Below are 20,532 nucleotides of genomic sequence, written 5' to 3'. Positions count from 1 at the left end.
TGTTGCCTACCTCCTCCTTCACAGGGAACCCCAAAAGCAAGTTTTAGAAACACAGAGAGGACAGAGAGACACAAGGCAAGCTTAGTGTGCATTAGAAAGAGCTTTGCAGAAATTCTGTCAAAAAATTTGCTTTGGCGTGTTGCTGGCAATGGATGAGAGCTTTGCACATTAATGAGTGGAGTCCAGCAAACAGTCTCTGCTTCCCAAACAGAGCTGGCACCATGGTGAGATACAGTTTGCATTTCCCTGTCAGGCATGGGAGCACTACAGTGTTGCTTGCACATCCTTTGGGCAGCTCGAGAAACATCCTGAGAGCATGGGAGTCACCTTCAGCCTGGCAGGACCACCCTTGTACAACAACCACGAGAAATGTCTAACACTCAAATAGCTCAGCCAAGTTCTGTATGTACTCTAAGGAATCAGGGGGTTATTTGTAACGTCAGAGCTAGCAGGAAGCAGGATTTGCAGCTTCTATAACAGATTTACACAAAATAACAGAGCCCAGCTCTTGCAGCAAACTCTCTAGTCTGAACCACCCAAGAGCCTCCCCAGGGTCACACCATGCCCAGGCTCTCACGTCACCCAGCTCTGGCTGCCACATCTCCCCAGCTCCAGAGGGAGGAAGATGAACCCCAAGGAGCATGGGCCATATCTGCTGACTCAGCAGGTCTCACAGCCCTCATCTGGGAGCACAGTGGAGAAACACATGGTGTTTACTGCACTGCAACGAAAAACAAACTCGGAGTGATCGCCAGAAGTCAGAGTCTTGGCACTGGGAGCACAGGGCGTGGAGTTTAACTGCTAATTAGGACAGGGCAGCAGCAAAGGGCAGAACAGGGGAAGAGGCTGGCTTTGGCTCCCTCAGGAGTTGAAAGTCTTTCCCAAATTCAGCCACATAACACATCCTGTAAAAGAAGCGCGATGGCTTCTTCTATGTTAGCAACAAAGCAGAAACTCTCATGCCAGCATTGCCTTCTGATACTAGCTGTCCTTTTATCATTTATTCAGGAATAAAACTCTCACAAGGCAGAGTTATATCAAATGACAAATAACAGCTGTAGGGAAAAGAAAAAAGTGTTGCACTTCATTAGAACTCTGTATGACTCTGACAACTAGAAACACACTGCCAAAGTGGCAAACACAGCCGAAAAGACAAGAGAGATCTCACAGCAGCTGTTAAACCAAATGGGAACTTGTTAAAATTAAGGGCTATTTTCCCTCTTTCATATTTAGTCTCAAAACACCATGTAAAGAAATTCAACCTCTTACAAAGACAGACTGAGTCATTAGCGCAGAAGAGATGCAAGACCCTTGCAAAGTTTTCAGATTAAAAGGTAACTGTTAATACCCAAGCAGTTCCTAAAACCCTATGAATATGTTAATCTGGTATCAGCCTAAATCCTCCAATATTAAAGTAATAAATCTTACCAGACAGAATTTTACTGCTGTTCACTTGATGTTACAATATTTCTTTATAATATGCAAGTATTCAACATGGAGGATGCTGATGGACCTGCAGCAGCCACAGTGATGCCATCCTGGAACAGACCACACGTTTCCTTCTTCCCAGAGAGGTCAAGGCCATACTTGTCACCAAGTGTCAGCACTCCCAAATTCTCTACACCACCAGGCACCAGTGACATGTAAGTGGTGACTACACCATGAGAGCTGCGGAAATTGCCAGGAGGACACAGGGCTGCACAAGGCTTACACAAGTCACACCTGGAGCTGATTTTGTAGAGGAACCACAAGGAAATACTCGGGGCTGAAAAGTATCCTGCAAGCCAAGCTGTACATTTTGCCAGAAGGATGCTGATTTCCAGAGGGGAGAGGATGATTTTGCTTCAATCAGGCCCCAAATAAACACTGACAAACCAAACAAATTAAGTACATAACCAGCCAGCCAGTTCCAGATTATCCCACAGCAGGAGAGTTCAGTGCTGACAGGTTTTGTTCTCTATTTCTTTAGAGGGCAGGAGGTGATTGCACTGAGTAATTCTGCATTTAATTAGTAAAAGCTAGTATTATTTTGGAGAACTGAATGTAAGGACAAACAAGAGACACATTCTTGCTTCAAGTAAAGACTTTTCCAGCTAATTGCCATGTAGCATGAGCAAACCACTGCCTCTGCATGTTTCTGCTTCCTGCTCTGCCAGCAAAATATCTGCCTCCCTGGATTCACTGATATCTACAAGTACAAGGATGTCATTCACTGGAAGGCAGAATAGAAATTAACATATTTCTGACAGGCTCACCTTCTGGCTCTTGGGCATTTCTTCCACACTGAACACTTCACTCCGAACAGCCCTGTGCAGAGCAAGCTCAGGAGCCTGTGATGTGCAAGAACAACCTAAAGCAGTGGGATAAAACTGGCAGAAGCACATCCCTGTTTACCAGTCCTGGAGTTCCCCACAATCCCCCACACTGGGAGGAGTTTAGATGAGAATTGATGAATGGTACCACATGCAGCTTTAAATTCCATAGGCAACACTCCTCCCACCAACTCTATGGAGTCATTCTCCCACCATGGTACCAGAGGAACATTTGCTGTTGAGAGGCTGCTGCTGACTTCAAATGAAACTAACTCACCTTCAATGTCTCAGGATAGAAGACGAAAACTCATTGTGGGCAAGAAGTTATTAGCAGAAGCCTCCTCTAAACCAATACTTTTCCCAAAATCTCTAACTGCTTCAGCATCACTGGCAAATGTGTTGGATGTGTTGGAATGTGTTTCTTGCACGAGTTTGAAAAATCCGGCATCAGGAAATTTGCAAAGAATCTACAAGAGACAAACACCTTAGGAATATCCCAAAGGTTTAAAAAGTCTCTGTCAATGGTTGGGCTTCAGCTGACACCAGAACGTCTGTCTATGAGGGATATCCAAACCTCTGTCATAGGAAACTAAAACGAGGAAAACAGAGACTGCCAAGACAGCGCCAAGCAAGCAGACCATGGAGCCTGGAACAGATGTTCTGAAAGGAAATTCAAAGCTGGTACTGAATAATGTGGACACATAAACATGCACAATTAATAGAGGCACCTTCTACTACAGGCATGTTCTGCAGTAGCCTACAACATCAATTACGATTGCATAGTCCCAGAAATGAGTTTTCAAAGAAATGGCACACTCACACAACAAGAAAAAGTTGCCATGAAAAAATAAATGAAATCCACTTAAAATTTGAGAGGGCAGTAAACCTAGTTATAAGCAGAGCAACCACCATGTAATGCTGCAATACAGCAGTGAAATTGTGGGTTACCTAAATTGTTACCCAAGGGAAAAAAAAAAAAAATTGTAAGACAAAGAGGCTGAAATGGTGTTAGCCAACATAGATAAATCGGTTGACTAATGGATTTGATGCTGACTTAATCTTCTTTTTGGCAGTGCCCCGAAAAGCCTGCTTTTTTGTCTTTCCTTACCTAAATGAAATTAACCTATTCCAGAAAATTAAGAACAATTTATCAGGCCACTGAAGACAGACTGCTTGTTGGATCTGGCTCAGTATTATTCCATCCAAAACACAAGATAAACTTTGTAATTTAAAAAACCTGGAAATGGAAGGATTGGTGAAGTGTGGCATCCAGAGTGTCACTGCTCTTTCCTCGCACACTTCCTGGCACACTCCAGCACACAGGTTGTACAAACAACCTTTTGTTTGGAACAAGAGTGTTTGGCTGCTGCTACAACACAATTTGTTCTTCATTACCTCAGAAAATGTAATTTCCAGTGCATCAAATAAGAAGAAATTTGGGAGCAGAATATTTCACTGTGACTTAAAGCTCTTTTACTTTCATTATAAAACTGAAGTGTTGGGTTGGGTTTTTTTCCCGAGAAAGTTTTACCTGACGACCTTAATTTCTGAAGATGTCAAAACCACTATTTTGTTTTTCCTCACAACACAACACAAAAAAAATAGTTTTCTGCAAAAAGAATCTAGGAAATTAATGACTTCATTTTTACCAACAAAGGTTTCTTTTGTTAAACATTATCATCATGCACTCATTTGAGGATCTGCAGTCCTTCCATTGCTCATTCCCTGGAAGAAGACACATAAACACATCTACATCTCAACATCAACACAACTGTCTAGTGAAATTCCCACCCTCTTGCACAACTCAACAGATGTGACTGCAAGGCCTGGCATCACAAATGATAGAAATGGGAGCTGATGAGTAAAGTGTCTCCCTCGTTCTGTACTTCCTGCTTGCTGCAGAGCAAGCAGGACAATTCCCTCTCTGATGTGAGATTGCACTCAATGAATAGAGAAAAATCAGGAGTAAGAGCAGAATGTGCAGGACAATGCTTAAAACTGCTGCAAGTTCACCTTAAACTCAAAGGCCTTCCTCAGATTCATTCTGGGATGGATGTGACAGCAGAAGGAAAATGACAGCCCCTCCCATTACCTTCTGTTTTCATAGTTTTCACATAGGATTGGGCTAAAGGAAGACAAAACCCAGGAGACAGGTTGTGAGGGAGGAAGGGGACCAGGATGGACAGAATATAGGGGAAGTGAGGGGGTGGGGGCACTGCACACTCCCTCTAGAGACCCAAAAAGTACAACTTGCATTCAACTTTTGACACTTGCAGGGAACCATGCAAGACCCCTGTCAGCAGCAGCACAAAGCTCAGCTCTGCCCCTGCAGACAGCAGGGCAAGGCAGCATGACACATCTGCATTTCATATTATCCATTTAAGCCAAGATTCACATATTTTTTCCCCTCAGATTGCTGTGTCATGGGAAGCCAAACCCAGTTCTCACTGAACTAGTGTGACCTCTGCAAGGAGAAGCAGTAGGTCTTCAAGCACATGCTCCTTCATTTCCCTGCAGGCAGAGCTGGAAATTGAAATGCTCTGTCCACAAGATGCAGCCTGGGCCAGGGCAGCGTGCTGCAGACTGCGTGGGAACAAGCCCTCTGAAAACAAACCCAACTCTGCTCTTTCTTGGAAGTGTCGGGTCCAGCCTCTTTGGGCACATGGTGAGAAAATGCTTTGTGCTTTACCTCACCCCAGTGCATCCTGCGGCACGTTCGAGGTGACGTGTCCACATCACACACCCTCCAGCAACAGGCTCTGACAGCACCTCCTTCTCCAAGTATTTACCCTCCCTCACTTACACATTCTCCTGCAATGTGCAAATGGTACATGAAGATGGTATCAGGATTAGTTTGGATTATCCCTGTGCAGGAGTTTGTAAAGGAAGGCAAAACGGGCTCTTCTCTGTATTAGGAAGAAAAGGGAAAACACATTGGGAAGGTAACAGTGCTGCTGACATAATTTAAAGTCTAGGAAAGGAAAGCCCTGCTTTTAGTAATCTTCAGATCATTTACAGATTTCTTTCCAGGCATGCGGTCTTGTGTTTACAACAGTATTTCCAGCTGCTGCAACAGTCACATAAACATTGAGAGGACACAAATTCAAAAGTTAAAAAAATGACATGCCTTTAATTATGATTAATGTTCATCAGTAATCATCCAAGAACCAATACTCTGGAGATGAATTTTGCAAACTTAAATGATGTAATGTGAATTACCCACATAATATCAAACACAAAACTAGATATTTGATAAAGCCCAGGTTAGAAGCCACAAATTTCGTCAACTCTGTAGCACTTAGGGTATGTAATTGTTTGGATAATTACACAGATTTTGACTCTGGCACAGAGTATCATGTGAATGATTACCTATCTTCACACATTTCCCAGAGATACAATCACCAAGGCCTTAATGGACAACATCACACAACCACATATGGAAAAAAATAACAAGAACCAAACATGCTTTATCACAGAATCATGGAAAACCAGGCTGGAAAGGGACCCCAAGGATCATCTGGTCCAACCTTTCTTGGCAAAAAGAAATCTCCAAAAGACATTGTTGAGGCACTGAAAGGATGTGGAAAACTGGAAATAGCACTCATTCTGAGAGCATAAATCATCATTCTCTCAAAGATAACAGAATTGGATGACTATTTCTCACTAGGAAAAACAGAAAAACATTTTATGAGGCCCATAAATCCATATCTGACAGACTAGGGAATCCTTATAATTTCTGTTTTTCTCATTTCTGTCCCATTCCCTTGGTGCTTTCTTCTATTTTTCAGCAAAGGACAAGGAAAAGGGAGTGCAGTGGGAAACCTGATGTTGTAGGAAAAATAACCCGCTTGGTACTTCCGTTCCCAGTACTGACAAGACTAAAGGGTAAATTCCCTCCTTCCCCTTTGTTTTGCTACTTGGGACATTCCAACATGATCCTGGTGTACTGAAGCAAGTGTGAACACTCACACTGTGGCAACAACATCAGGACAATCCCTTTGAAGATGCTTTTGAAGGATGGATTTAGCAGGGGATTACAGGTAACATTATAAGTTAAGAAGTTGATTCTGGTGCTTTTCTTCAAACTCCATCTCATCCTATCCCACAGCATTAACTGTCCTGTTTTCAAGTTTTAGGAGGATAAAGAGCATCAAGAGCATCACCATAAAAAAAAAAAAACTGCAGAAAGTACCTGCTCATAAAGTAACTTTAAATTCTCCTTCTTGATTGGGAACATACTTATATACATCTAAAGTGTATTAATTCAAATAGTTCTTTCCAGTATAATAAATAACAGGCTTCCCCAGGAGTCATATAGAGCTCTAATGCAAGGGGCTACAATACCTGTAGCTGTAGAAAGCTTACATTTTGACTGTTTTCCTTTCAGTTCAGTACTCTGCATTTTCAGCTCTCTCTATAAAAAATGGCTTTGACTTTCTGAGGGCCACTAGAAGCAAAAAGTTTTCAGTAAGCCAGGTAGATAAGGTCAGTGTTTACCACACTGAATTAATCCACAGAGGTCTGTTAAGGTAGTGTTTTCTCATACCTCATGGAGACCAAAGGGTTGATGAACACTCTGAGCATGAGAACAGCCACATCAAAGCAGACCTGAAGGTCATCTGGTCCCGTGCCCCGTGCCACCACTGCCAGAAGGAGCTGCCTCATGGAAAAGTTCCATTTTACCTTATATGCACATTTACATTTTTCAGCAGCAATAGAGTGTTTTGACAAGCTCCAATCGACCTTCTCCAGTCTGCAGTGAATTTTGACTTTTTGTTCCAATTTTAAACACCAAAATCCAAATCTGGACATGGCAATTCCCCATAGGACGGAAATTAAGAGTCAAAGTCATTCTCCTCCTAAAACAATATACAAGGCCAAATTTGTAATCTTTCTTTGCCTTTCCCCATTCAGCAGAAGGGAATAATCCCATACAACAGCACATGTCTGATATGATTGCCATAGGGAAATTAGAGTCTTACATCTAGAGAAGTCCTACATTACCAAGATTTCCTCTGCCTCCAAGGGAAAGAAACATTGCCTCCTGGTGATTAAGACTGTACTTATTATTGTAAATTCTGAAACACTTTGAATTACGTGGCACATTTTCTTTAAATGGGCACCATCGTTAGTGCAAGTTGATTTGAACCAATGATTTATTCATGCCTTAATAACCCTGTTTGCTTCACATGCTCAGCACATTTTGCTCAGTATATTGTATTACTGGCTGGTTGCTATAAACAGTCCATTTAAATTTAGACAGAAGCTTTTGGAAAAGTTCTATTTCTAACAGATACGTGAATTAGAACACTAACTGCATCGATCAGGAACTACTGGTTTCTTCTAAATACTTAGCATTCAGCTGTGTGCCTTAGGTGCTCAGAAATGTCCACAGGTAAATCTCTAGCTGAAGTTTCCATTCAAACAAAGCTTTCTACTCAGGCCAACCCTAATATTCAGTCAATTGACTATCAGAGGGAAATCTGCCAGAGAGTACTGCCAAATTGTGAAATTTCTGCAAATAAATCAGAATCAGACTTCCCTATGGTGATGTTAATAAAATACATCCAGCCTCACCAATAAATCTGTAGTACCTTTCTCTATGCTCTGAAGTAAAAAAGCTTTGGCTTTACTGGCGTTGTTGCAAAGCAGGTCTTAATCAAAACTAGCCATGGAAGAAGGGAAAAAAATCTTTAAAATTTGGCCAGATATACTTCTGTCAAGAAATGATACCTTTTTAACCACTGTGAAATTATAATATACTTTTCTTACTGAAACCCTTCCAAAGTTCTGGCTTGAAGGTGTTGGAGAAAAAACAGACTACACCACTGCTGATGTACAGAGCTCTACAACCAGCTCCTCTTGGGCTATTTCACATTTGAATTTTTAAAGATATTGCCAGGAACCAAATCCAGTGCTTACAGCACTTTATGAGGGTCATATGCTGCTCCCTCTCCTGAAATTTCCATGTTGCAGTTTCTTAATTGGTCATCATTTTCAGGATGACAGTTCTTACTTGGCTCTTTGGAGAAGGAAACATTCCTAAAAGAAGCATCATAGTCAAGTGTGTATGAAGCTGGCAGGAGAAACACCTGCTCCCTATTACACTCCTTTCCTCAGAGCAGGAGATGAAGCCACATGTGTGTTAAGAGGCATTGCCTGACTTACAAGCTTTTTTTCTGAATGGTGTGAACAATTAGAATCTAAATCAAACATTGAATTAGATGAAGCCATGAGCTAGGATGATAGGGCAGTGACTGTTCCCCTGTGCTGGGCACTGGTCAGGCCACACCTCAAATCCTGTGTTCAGTTTTGGGCCTCTCACAATAAAGACATTGAGGGGCTGCAGTGTGTCCAGACAAGGACAACAAGCTGGGGAAGCATCTGGAGCACAAGTCTGAGGAGGATGAGGGAGATGAGGGGGCTCAGCCTGGAGAAAAGGAGGCTCAGGGGAGACCTTCTCACTCTGTACAACTGCCTGAAAGGAAGCTTTAGCCAGGTGTGGATCGGTCTCTTCCCCCAGGTAAGAAGCAACACCAGAGAAAGTGGCCTCAAGTTGCTCCAGGGGAGGTTCAAATTGAATATTATGAAAAATTTCTTTACCAAGAGGGTGGCCAAACTTTGGAACACATTGCTCAGGGACAGAGTGAAGTCATTATCCCAGGACAGATTTAAAAGACGTGTAGATGGGACATTTAGGGACATGGTTTTATGGTGAACATGTCAGTGCTGAGTTAACAGCTGGATCTAGGAGGTCTTTTCCAACCTAAACAATTCTATCATTCTCTGATCTGTTAGTATCCTAGTGATGCAATCATTATTCTTTTTAACCAGCACATTTCAAGAAAACATCAGGCTATCAATTAGTATGTAAAAGGTCCATTGTTCAGCTCAAACAACTTGGCTGTCTGTGTCTCCATTGTCTCAGAACAACACTGAAACATGCACCCCTGTTTAGTCCCTTTAGCCTTTAAGGCAGCTGTTCATTAAAAATCCCTGCCTGAGCTGCCAGAATCACTGATAAAACTATTTACTATTTTTCAGAAGTTGCAACTTTTGATGAGAAGGCACATGATTCTCTCATGTTGGGGTATGAGTGCCTGGGCCAAAAGTGCTGGTTTTGTGTGTGTGTGTTTTTAAACATTGGACTTTGAACAATTGAAAATAAAAATCTGCTTTTCAACATCAACAAATGACAATGAAAGTTATATGAACAAATAAATATTAATTGATAAACAGGTATCACACCCTCAGGTTCCAATGCGGCTGTAATTACAGATGAGATTATGTATGGAGATATTCAGAGACTAAGAAAGGAGAAGACTGGCAGAAGAAAGCAAATATTTTCCATGCTGTGAAACCCAGCTCATTTGCTTTACATTGCTTCCCAGAATGAAACTGTCTTGGCCCACTTCCATGGGAGTGTCACAGGAGAGGGGGGACTGAGATGAAGGCTCATGGCAGGCAAACCCAAACACCAGACTTGATCTCACCCTTTCCTTTTAAACCCTATCTAAATCCATTCACATGGACAAAGGGTTATGTTTCTGCACAATGATTCACAACACAGTTCTTAAGTTAGAAGACACCAAGCTGCTTCACAAACTAATTTTGGACTCCTCTTGCTCTATTTCTGTCTTTTGCTGCTTACAACTAGCTGTGTTCTGTTGCTCAGCTAAACCGTTTTAATGCAGGTCATTTACTACTCAGACAGAAGGGAAAGGGCAAAAAGCAGAGGTGCTTGATCTCTTTAATGCATAATCTTGCAGCACTTTCCAATTCCATATGAAGATTGCCTTGTCCTGCTTTGAATTTTATCTGGCTTCTTACTTCTCAAGATATTCTCAACACAATTACAGGCAGACACTGTTAGTCCCTCAAGAAATTAATACAGCAGGGTTGTGAGGAAGACAGGGAAGTACAAGCGGCATGAGGAACAGATCTGATGCATTAGCAGACACCTACCTTCTGAATTAATACACTTAATCTATTTAAACAACCCATAAACATTTGAAAACTTAGGTGTTACTGGAATGATGAATTATAGTACATTGAATTATAATTTTTGATACAAAATACAGAAGAACTGTACTCTTGGTGGTGGGGATTGAGAGTTTCTGAATATCAGTAGCTTTCCACAGCTTGGAAATGCACTTAAAAGCTAAAATAATTTTAGATGAAGGAAGAAGGAATGAGACACAAAGAAACTAATACAATGTGAGGGGACACTATAGCTCCACAGGCAGTATAGGTCTCACATCCTAGTACCAGCACTATTCACAAGGAAGAAGCATTATCCCTGATGCAGCTGTTAAAATGCAAACTGGGCACTTCCGACAGAAATAAAGTAAACCAGATGATGGGATGGTGCCATGGTTTACCTCAGCAAGTAACTAAACACCACACAGCTGCTCACTAATTCCCTTCTCCTTACAGTAGAATGAGAGAGTGAATTGGGGAAAAAAAAAAGAGGTAAAATTTGTGTGTTGAGATAAAGACAGTTTAAAAGGACAGAAATGGAAGTCATAATAGTAATAACAACAATAACAGAATTAGAATATGCAAAACAAGTAAGGCACAATGCAATTGCTCACCTCCTGACAACTGATGTCCAGCCAGTCCCTGAGCAGCAGCCCCTGGCCAACTTTCCCTATAACTGATAGGATGAGCATTACACAATGTAGACTGGAATATCCCTTTGGTCAGCTGGGGTCAGCTGTCCTGGCTGTATCCCCTTCCAGCTTCCCCTTCCTGGCAGGGCAGCATGAAGAGCTGAAAAGACCTGGAGTTAGTGTAAACACTAACTCAAGCTTAGCAACAACTAAAGCATCAGTGTGTTATCAACACTATTCTCAACCTAAATCCAAAGCACAGCACTGTATCAGCTATTAGGAAGCAAATTAACTCTATCCCAGCTGAAACCACGATGGATGGACACAAACATATGTTAGCTTCTTCCAGCTAACCACAGCTCTAAAAATCTCCTTGCTTAGGACAGAGAAAGCAGCACATTGTGTCTCTGAATGGTATTATTCTGGCAGCAGTCCCCTGGAAAGAAGGCTTGTTACAGCCCACAGCTCATCACCATCCTAAAGAAATCACATCTCGTGTCTTCCTTTCACAAGGGTGAAAGCTAAGAATGAACATTATGAGGTCCAGTTTTGTGGCAGGGCTGTCAATAGCGTTGGGGTTTGTTCATGATTGCCCAGAAAGCCAGCACAAGAGCTTTCTAACCACCCACACCCTCCTCAACAGGAAACTGAAACCCATTTTTGGCAAGTACACAGCCACCGAGATCACAGGTGGGGGACATAAGAAAGAAGCTGCATCCAAGCCAAAGCTACTTTCATATCTTTTGCCACTGAAGGACACTTCAACTTCTGACTGTCCTTTTACCAACACTACAGGGAACTTCCACAACAGCTTCCCCTGTTCTATTTCTGTGCCACTTCAAGGCCACTTCAGCAGAGACCTCACCTCCTTTAAAGTCAGCACCAGTCAAGACAAAAGGTCCAAAATCAGAAGGCTTTTATACAGTATTGTTTTAGCATGACTGCAAAATATCTATCTTCCTACTAGAGCAGAGCTGTTCAAGTATTTGTTCAAGTAATGCTCAAGTGATCTGTATCCAAAGAAGGGCAATGAAGCAGGTGGAAATGTTAAAAAAATGTGCAGATGTGACACTTAGGGACAGGATTAATGGTGGACCTGGCAGTTAATGGTTGGACTCAATGATCTTGGAGGTCTTTTTCCAATTCTGCTTTGAGCTCTAGGATGACTGGCATCATTCTCTCTCCTGAATCCACTCTGTTTTCCTTCACTCTCCCACCCCCAAGGAACACTCAGCACAGCAGGAGAACAGGACAGGCTCAATACCCTGCACACAGACACATGCTGTGTGCAATGCCTTTGCTCCCGACAGGGAAGTGCCAAGCTCTGCACTCCCTGTCGGTGTGGCAGCTCAGAGTTGTGGCATTGCAGCCAGACACAGCTGTGCCACCAGCTACTCACAGTATTTAGAGGGCTGCCAATTCAAATCCAGCCCAGTGACTTTGAAAAAGATTCAGCACACACTGAGAACCCTGCTTTTAGGAAAGTCCAGGAGTTAAAACAGATCACTCAGAACAAAAAGGGCCACTGGATTCCGAAGAAGTGCAACACATTGCGAGGTGCCCATCTGTGCTGGCATCTTCATCCTGCAGTCAGCAATCAAGTGCATTTAGATGCCCCAGACACAGCACCTTTCCCCAGCCTTCCTCGTTTCCCTGGTGAAAGATCAGTCTCAGCAGAATTAGAGAAGCAAGGGTGTGTGAAAGGACAAACACAAAATGAATGCTTTGCAGGAATTGGCTTCTCTGTCTGTTCTTTTTAAAAAAAAGTGCTTTTCTAGCATGACACAGTGCAGAAAAACCATTCAGCTTTCTATTTTAGAATGAATTTGTCTGACATGTCCATGGCAGAAAGTTAAACTCAACAAAGGGCTGCTCAGCACTTCCTCTTCATTGACATGCTGTATCCTCTCATTCCAGTTTGGGGAGAATTTTAGCCCAGCTAAGGAAAGCTTGTGGCCAAGCACTTGACAGAACAATTTCCCAGGCAGGGACATGTTCCACTAGATCAGGTTTGCTCCAAGCCAAGTCCAAACTGGCCTTGAACAGTTCCAGGGATGGGGCATCCACAGTACCCCAGTACTTGTACCAGTGCCTCACCACTCTCATAGTGAAGAATTTCCTAAAACCTCACCTAAACCAGCCTTCTGTCAGTGTGAAGCCCCTCCTTGTCCTGTCCCTACAACCCCTGTAAAAAGTCCCTCTCAAATTCTCATGCAGGCCAGGCCATAGACAGTTTTGTTGATTACCAGGAATTAAAAGCCATTTAAAAACAGGACAGAGAAAATAGAAGAGTTGACTACAAACCAGGATCACGTTCCAGGAAAAAGGTGACAGAGTTTGATCATTTGTCTTCATTCCACATGGGAGGAAGACTGGGTATCTTTACACATTTGTTACAAATGATTAAAAGAATCACTTTTAAAGGTAAGAGGAAACTGTAAAAGACTGGTCCGTCAAAGCAATGGGAACAGCACAGCAACAGCAACTGGTTTTGTAACACGAACAATCAATCAGAAGAAATCCAGCCTCTCCTGGGAGAAATTTGTCTCAAAAAGGAAATAACAAATGAGAGAACTGGAGTCAAAATACCAGTAAGGAAGAGCAGATGCTGCCCCAGCAAGACTGAAACAGTCTAGCTCCTTGTAAGCCTTGTTTGTTGCTTCCCCACTGCTCTGTTTCCATATCTGTATAATTTATTCCAAAGCAAATTTATTATTTTAAAGACTCCATGGAGAAGACGGAGAAAGCTGTGTGTGTGCTAAGGGACACAATGCTGGCTATTTCTTGCTCTTGCACGCTATTGTCAAAGGCTTTGCCTAGTCTGGGATTTAGCAAGACTTTTAATTAATGGCTTCCAATGGTACATCCACACTGGAAAGGCTTCTCTTATTAGCTAATTAGTCTGTTGTCTTAATTAGGCAAGTCAGTTTTACTCCCTCATTGCCTTGCATGGGAAACCCTGGTTTTCCCTCAAGTCAGTTCCCAGCTTCTCTGTCCTGACTTGCTTTTTGGAAGGACTTAGAGCAAGGCGGTGGCAGACAGCATCACCTCACCTTTCCAAGCGAGTCGAGACCAGGCAGGAAATGTTTTGTTCAGTGCAGCTGTTCTCCTGGAAACAGGGCCCTCTGGAGTACCCAGCAAGGTCTTGGGTCATTAGGAACTGGCTCATCAGCATCTGTCAGGAACAACAAGAGTGCACTGCCTAACAAATTCTGTGTTTTCCTATGAGGATAATGCCGGTGCCAGTGGGGTTGGAATGAGATGATCTTTAAAATCCCTTCCACAACAAACCATTCTATCCCTGAAGGACCAGAAGACCAGTACATGTCTTGAGATGTTCCATCCTCCTAACCTAGATAAGAAGTAACCTGAAGGCACCTTCCAACAGGCTGGGTTTGTTGAACTGCTCTGGGCCCAGATGTATCACAGCAAGGAATGCAGGTGGATTATCTGCAGGAGCTGCAAACTTGTGCCTTGCCTGGGACAGCAGAGCCTTGACTCCTGCTGCTCCTCCTTGCTCTGACTGCTGGCCTCAGTAGCTCTCAGCAGACAGGACTGCCTGTTCCAAGGCAGGGATTTGCTCAAGAGCCTCCTACCACAGGTATCCATCCTGTTTCCATCACACATGCCCCTCCTTCTCCCAGCACACCTGTGTTTTTCTGCAAGTCCTCACAACACACTTCTGTCTTCCCTAAAGAAACTCCCATGGATGAGCACGGGAGAGGCAGAGCTTGCAATCCATACTGCAGTGTCTGACCATTTTGGTGCCTATCAGCTACACCTACTCTCGAAGAGTTTTGTCAGCAAGCTTTCAACTTAGTCCAATTAATTTTGACTAATCAGTTTTGATTGTTTGTCTTTGTTTAAAACATAAGCCATAAAGGCAGAGCTCACCAGTGACTTAATGCTCACATGTTAGGTACAGTAGAAAATATTGTTTTCATTTCTAGTCTTCCCTTGAAAAAGCCAAGATACGATCTCTGCTTTGACAACATGTACTTCTAAAGGCACCAGGATACTTCATTCTAGCTTATTTTCTCCTGCAAAGCAGAGCACTGAAAACTCCAGAGATGCTGCCAATATCTTTGGAAAGACCAGAAAGAAAACAGGCAGAACTAGTGATGGAAAGCAGAGGACAGCTAACTCTTTAACTCATCTTCATCTTGGAACCCCTCTTCTGCAGAGGAAAAGCTGAGAGAGTTGGGGGTGCTCAGTCTGGAGAAGGTTCCAGGGAGACCTTATAGTACCTTCCAGTACCTAAAGAGGTCTATAAGAAAGATGGGGACAGACTTTTTAGCAAGGGCTGTTGCACTAGGACCCATGGTTTTAAAATAAAAGTGGGTAGATTTAGACTAAATATTAGGAAAAAGTTTTTTACAATGACAATGGTGAACCACTGGCATGGGTTGCCCAGATAGGTAGTAGGTGCCCCATTCCTGCAACAGTCAAGGCCAGCTCAGACAGGGCTCTGAGTGACCTGATCGAGATGAAGATATTCCTGCTCAGTAAAGGAGGATTGGACCAGATGACCTTTAAACATCCCTTCCAACCTAAACCATTCTATGATTCTAAGATCTTTGCTGCTGCTGTTTACTGAGGTGCTGAGATCATACTGGCCATTTGTAAATAAGTTAATGGTGAAAACCTCAGAAGAGACAGATATTTTAGCAGATATTAACAGATACTGCCAGTGTGAGCATGATCTGCCTTTCACCAGGAGTCAGAAGAGCTGAGGTGAGAGGGGAGCTTGAGAGGAAAGCAGGAATACTAACTTCAGCAACTCCAGATTACTCCAAATGCTACTGCAAGCTTCTTCCAGTAATATTTTATGTTGTCATGCCTTGCTTTCAAGCTCTGTACCAGGAATTGGAATGGGAGTTTACTGCACTTGAGGTAAAGTTAATGCACCTTATGCCCATATCTTCATGGCACCATTGGCCAACCTCTTCCTGGATTTCAGCTCTGACCTCCTCCCTAAACACACAAAGAAGCCACAGGCCTGTCCTGGGGGTGCTGTAAGGCTGGGCAATCAGTCACAGGGGCTGAGGTTTGCTGTTATTTGGGCTGGCTCATGTCAGCTCTGCACAGAAGACACCAGGACAGTGTGGAGAGACCTCCACCACCTCCCCAGTACAATTGAGGCAATGTTCAGAAAGTTCCAGAGCATCTCAAAGATGAGGCGGGAGAAGCTTGACATGTAGAGACTAAAGAACTGTCTCTATAGGTACAGAGGCTGAAGAACAAATTCAGCTGGCAAAGGTGTAGCAGTAGAGGGAGACTGCCCAGCCACTCAGCCCTGGTTCTGCTCCCCGAGGCGCCTCTGGCAGTGCCAACACAGAGATATGACCCAGACAACTTCAGGGAATAGCTTCAGGTAGGGAATGACACAAGGCACAGCCATTGTCCTCAGACAGCATGGGGCCAGGCTAATGACACATGCTATTGTTCTCACATTTTGTTTGAAAAGGCAGTGACTTGCGTGGACGTTGGCTTTGGAGTACGTGCTTGGCAACGCCAGCAGATAAACAGAGAGGATTTCCACGGAATACCATTTCTGAAAGAAATACATTTAAGTTATTTTTGAAATATTATTAAATCCAGTAGTGAATATTTTGAATGTGGTATAATCCATTTTCCTAGAAACCAGCCAAGAACAACGGACAGCAGCACAAGGGAAGTGCCACCACACTGCCATCCCTGTCTCACTGTTCCCTCAGGGACATGAACAGGAGCCTCACACACCTCCCCTGACATCCTCAAACCTTTCCTGCTCTGTCAGTGTGCCTCAAAACACAGCTCCCATCAGTGCCTCCCTCACCAGCACACAGGCAAGCCTGGATCCTTCCTGCTGATCCCAACCCTGCTCTCCTTTAAGCCAAGGCCCCAAAGCTGAGTGCTGACAATGCAAACCACTAAAAAGGCTGGGCAGGGGTATTTCACCAGCCTGCAGATGGGATTAGGGCCAAAGGAGTGGTACAGTGAGATGTGGATGGCTCTTGCCATGGAAACTGGCCAGCAGATGCAAGCAGGAGACAAGTAGGTGGATTGGATGGGTGCAGAAGAACCAGCTCTAAGCACAGATCATCATCTCCTGGTCTCCAGTAGCTCTACCCTAAAAGCAGAGCCCAAATACATTCCTAGACACCAGGAGTCCAATTTTCTTTGCTCCCTCTCATCTTCTTTACCTGCTCTTCACTCCACAAACCCTCCTATGCCATGTTTGTATGCAAGTCCAGGGATGGCTTAAGCTGCAGTGACCACCATAACGAATAGAGTCTATTCACCCTGCAGCACATAAGAAAAGTTAGTGACTATGCACAAACCATTGGAAAATCCTGGACTACCTGGAGAACATCTCCTTTTCCTAAATTGCACCTTCTGAATCTCGTCACAAGTAGGACAGAGCTAAAGCCACCAGAGGAGCCCTGTGCCCCCATCCTGGCTCACTCAGGCAGCTGTGGGCACACTGGGGAGGCTGCTCCCTCCCACCTGGCTGTCAGGCAGCATTCCCTGGGGCAGCACAGGCCAGGGCTCCATTTCCTAATGCATCCAAATGCAGCTCTGCTGTGGATTTCACCCATCCCATTAAGACTCAATTTGATCTATTTTCTACTGCAATATCTGTAGACATAAAACTCACAGCCGAGATCTGAAGGCCAAGACAACAGGCCAAGAGTAGATGAAATATGCTAAACTCCATTTAAGTTATGGCTCATAGAGCCCACAGGAACTGCAGGTTGTGTGCCTGCTTGGCACCACAGGGTTCACTCCCAGAAGGCACCAGGGTGTCTCAAGCCCATCTACCCTTACTGCCAAACACCAATATCTGCAACAAGCAGAGCTGCCAGCTCTCCCCACCTTTCCCCTCGGGATGGGGAAGAGGTGCAGCTCGGCCAGTCTGAGCATCCCACCACTCACCCTTGGTCACTTTTGCTGTGCTTGGTACATCCCACCACTCCTCCTGCTGCAGCCAGATTCCCACCACTCCATCAGCATTCCCACTTATCCCCCTTCTCCCTCATCCTCTGTGCAGCCTCCTGCCCCAGGCCCACAGGCATTGTATCCATGTCAAAGGACAAGCAGGGATTCAGGGCAGGTGGGACTCTGGGCTGCTGGACCTCAGACCCCTACAGCCACTGCAGCATTTGTCAGCATCACATCTGAAGGTGATGCTGGGGATTGTTCAACAAAGCAAGATCTGAGGTCTCTCAGCATAAGGCATCAAGGTCTCAAAGACAGGGATTCACTGGTCTTCATTCCAGATTTCAGGCATGAGGAGAGTTAAACATGAGAAAGCTACACCATAGGCTTCCTTTTACATCTTCCAGGAAAAGCAGTCCCATCAGACTGGGGCTGTTGGGGACATGACTGTCCCAGGGCTGTGGCACAGCCTTCTCCTTGACACCCAGCCCAAAGGACTGTCCTATCCTCCTCTAGCCCTGCTCACTGCTATGGGACAGACTTGGAAGGAATTAAACATCATGCACAGAAAGAGAAAAGCAAACAAAATGCAAACAACAAAATGCAAACAAAATTTTAAAAAGAAAAGCATACAAAACCCACCTCTGAATTAATTTCCATTGTATTTATAGGCCATGACACGATAGTTGTCTTTCTAAGCCTTTTAATTAATCACAGGGAACAGTTACTCTGAGCATGTATGTCCACCTTCCCTCTTCCCAAAACACATTCCAGCTTGTGTTGAAGGACTGTCTGCAAGGTAATTAATTATTTACCATTATCTATGCCAGTACTTGGCTCTCCAAATCTTTCAGGAACATCAAGTCCTGGGGCAGCAATGTTCTTTGGGGACAAAAAGAAAAAAAAGAACAGTTTTTGCTAGGCACAGGGAAGGTCAAAGGGCTTGGAAGGATTAAGAAAGGGAGATTGGGAGCTCAGCACTGTGCTGAACGTGGCTTGCTCTCTTGTTGCAAGGGCCATAGACTGGCCCTCTGGGGAGGCAAAATGTTATTTTATGTGATACAAGACACAAATCTGCCTAATAACAGGATTTTTGTTTCAACTAATTTGTGGGTAACTGTGTAGAGACCTACTGTGTAACAGAACTTTTGTCAAACACTGCAAAGACAAATATTCCTCAGTTCAGAAATGCCGGAATTACTGTTTCTAGTGGAAACCTGATTCATTCCTCTCAAATCATGTATTTATCACTTGACCACATACCATCTGGCTCCCAAACCACTGGTACACCTGAAGTGCACGCTGAGCACTGCTGACTTACTGAGTGACTAACAATGCTTCAATTCCATTCCCCAGCCACACATTCATGACTTACAGTGCTGTGTTCAAGTCCTGCCCCAAGCTGGGGTTGTCCTGAAAACCAGTGCCTGGGAGTGGGAGGAGCAAAGATTTCTGCTGGGAGTTACACAGAGTTCCACAAAGGGGCTCCTGAGATCCAGTGCTCCTAAAAATACTCGCATCTACATAAAGAGTTTTTTCCCTGAAAAAAAAAATAGAAAAGAAAAAAAAAGCAAACCCAAATATTGGTAGCTTTGACCTCACAGAGTTGATGGGTTGGAATCCCCTTGGGAACCCCAATGGAGCTGCATAAAGGACCAATTTAGAAATATTTCTGAACCTACTGAGCTACAAAGCAACTTAGGAGCAGCTCATGCCTGAGTGAGCTGCTGCTTCCTCCAGAGCTCTGGGAGCACAGCATGGGAGCAGCACAGCATGGAGCCACAGATGCCACTCGGAGCAGGACAGTGGCTGGGCCTCCTCCTTGGCACTCCAGACACAGCCCAGGAGGAGCCCAGAGCAGCACTGCTGGAAGGAGGGATGTGCCAGGGCCTGCATGGGAATCCAGCCTGAACCCTCACCAAAGCAGGAGCAGGTGAAGGTGATGCCATCAGAGATCTCTCCAAATCATCTTGACCATGGGGCTGTGTCTGTGGATCCAGCACAGCCTGAACAAATGCCTGTCACTGTGTCTCACTGTGCAAGACACTTTCTAGGAGAAGACAGGTCAAGACTGTTCTCCACTTTATGCTCCTATTACACTTAAAGTTCACACTTCACCTTAATCCAATTTTCTCACAGGTTTCACCCCACTGTCACTCCTGCTTCTCCCACCTCCTGCAGCCAGCAGCCCCACTCCAGCACCCACCTGCAGGAGCACAGGGGCAGGGGGCTGCAGCACAGGAATGACCATCCCCACCTGCACTCCTGCTCTGCTGCTCCCAGAGCCCACTGTCTGCACTCAGCTACACCCCCACAAGAGACCACTTCCCACAACTTCTCTGCACCAGCCCTACAGCCCATGTCACTGTGCTGAGCCCCAGCCCCAGACAGGCTTCTCTGGAGCAGCCCTAACCCTGCAGGTACCATTCCCATGGTGGGGGGCACAGTGGGGAGCACTGGCAGGCAGCTTGATATGGCAAACTCATCACTGACCAGCTGGGTGAGTCAGTAACAAAGCTCAGAGCAACCACTGGCATGGATTACCCTCCCCAAGAGCAGAGACATTTGCCAGCAGCTCACCCCTCTGATGTCACAGGTGCCCATCCCTGCTGAAGGGCAAGGGGTACTGCCTTCACCCTTCCACATCAGAGGACCCAGAGGGTGGGGAATGGGAGACCTTGGAGTGC

General features: G+C 44.4%; 1 protein-coding gene across 12 annotated transcripts in view; it reads right to left on the bottom strand.

The window, feature by feature from the left end:
• Nucleotides 1-20,532, bottom strand: part of GPR50 (G protein-coupled receptor 50) — a 42,115-nt gene that overhangs the window by 16,235 nt on the left and 5,348 nt on the right. Inside the window, exons 2-3 of one of the 12 annotated variants that reach the window (XM_085060328.1) lie at nt 19,221-19,385; nt 18,488-18,637 (exon numbers count right to left, since the gene is read on the bottom strand). The exons of 9 other annotated variants lie outside the window; for them this stretch is intronic. The gene's annotated coding sequence lies outside the window, so the exon portion shown is untranslated. Of the gene's footprint in view, nt 1-13,977; nt 14,100-18,487; nt 18,638-19,220; nt 19,386-20,532 lie in introns of those variants that run through there. 2 more of the 12 variants (XM_085060332.1, XM_085060329.1) reach the window with 2 other exon arrangements.

Source organism: Lichenostomus cassidix, chromosome 4A, assembly GCF_008360975.1.
Source record: "Lichenostomus cassidix isolate B80296 chromosome 4A, HeHo_3.0, whole genome shotgun sequence".
Lineage (NCBI taxonomy): Eukaryota > Metazoa > Chordata > Aves > Passeriformes > Meliphagidae > Lichenostomus > Lichenostomus cassidix.
This window is presented reverse-complemented; position numbering and strand designations above follow the sequence as displayed.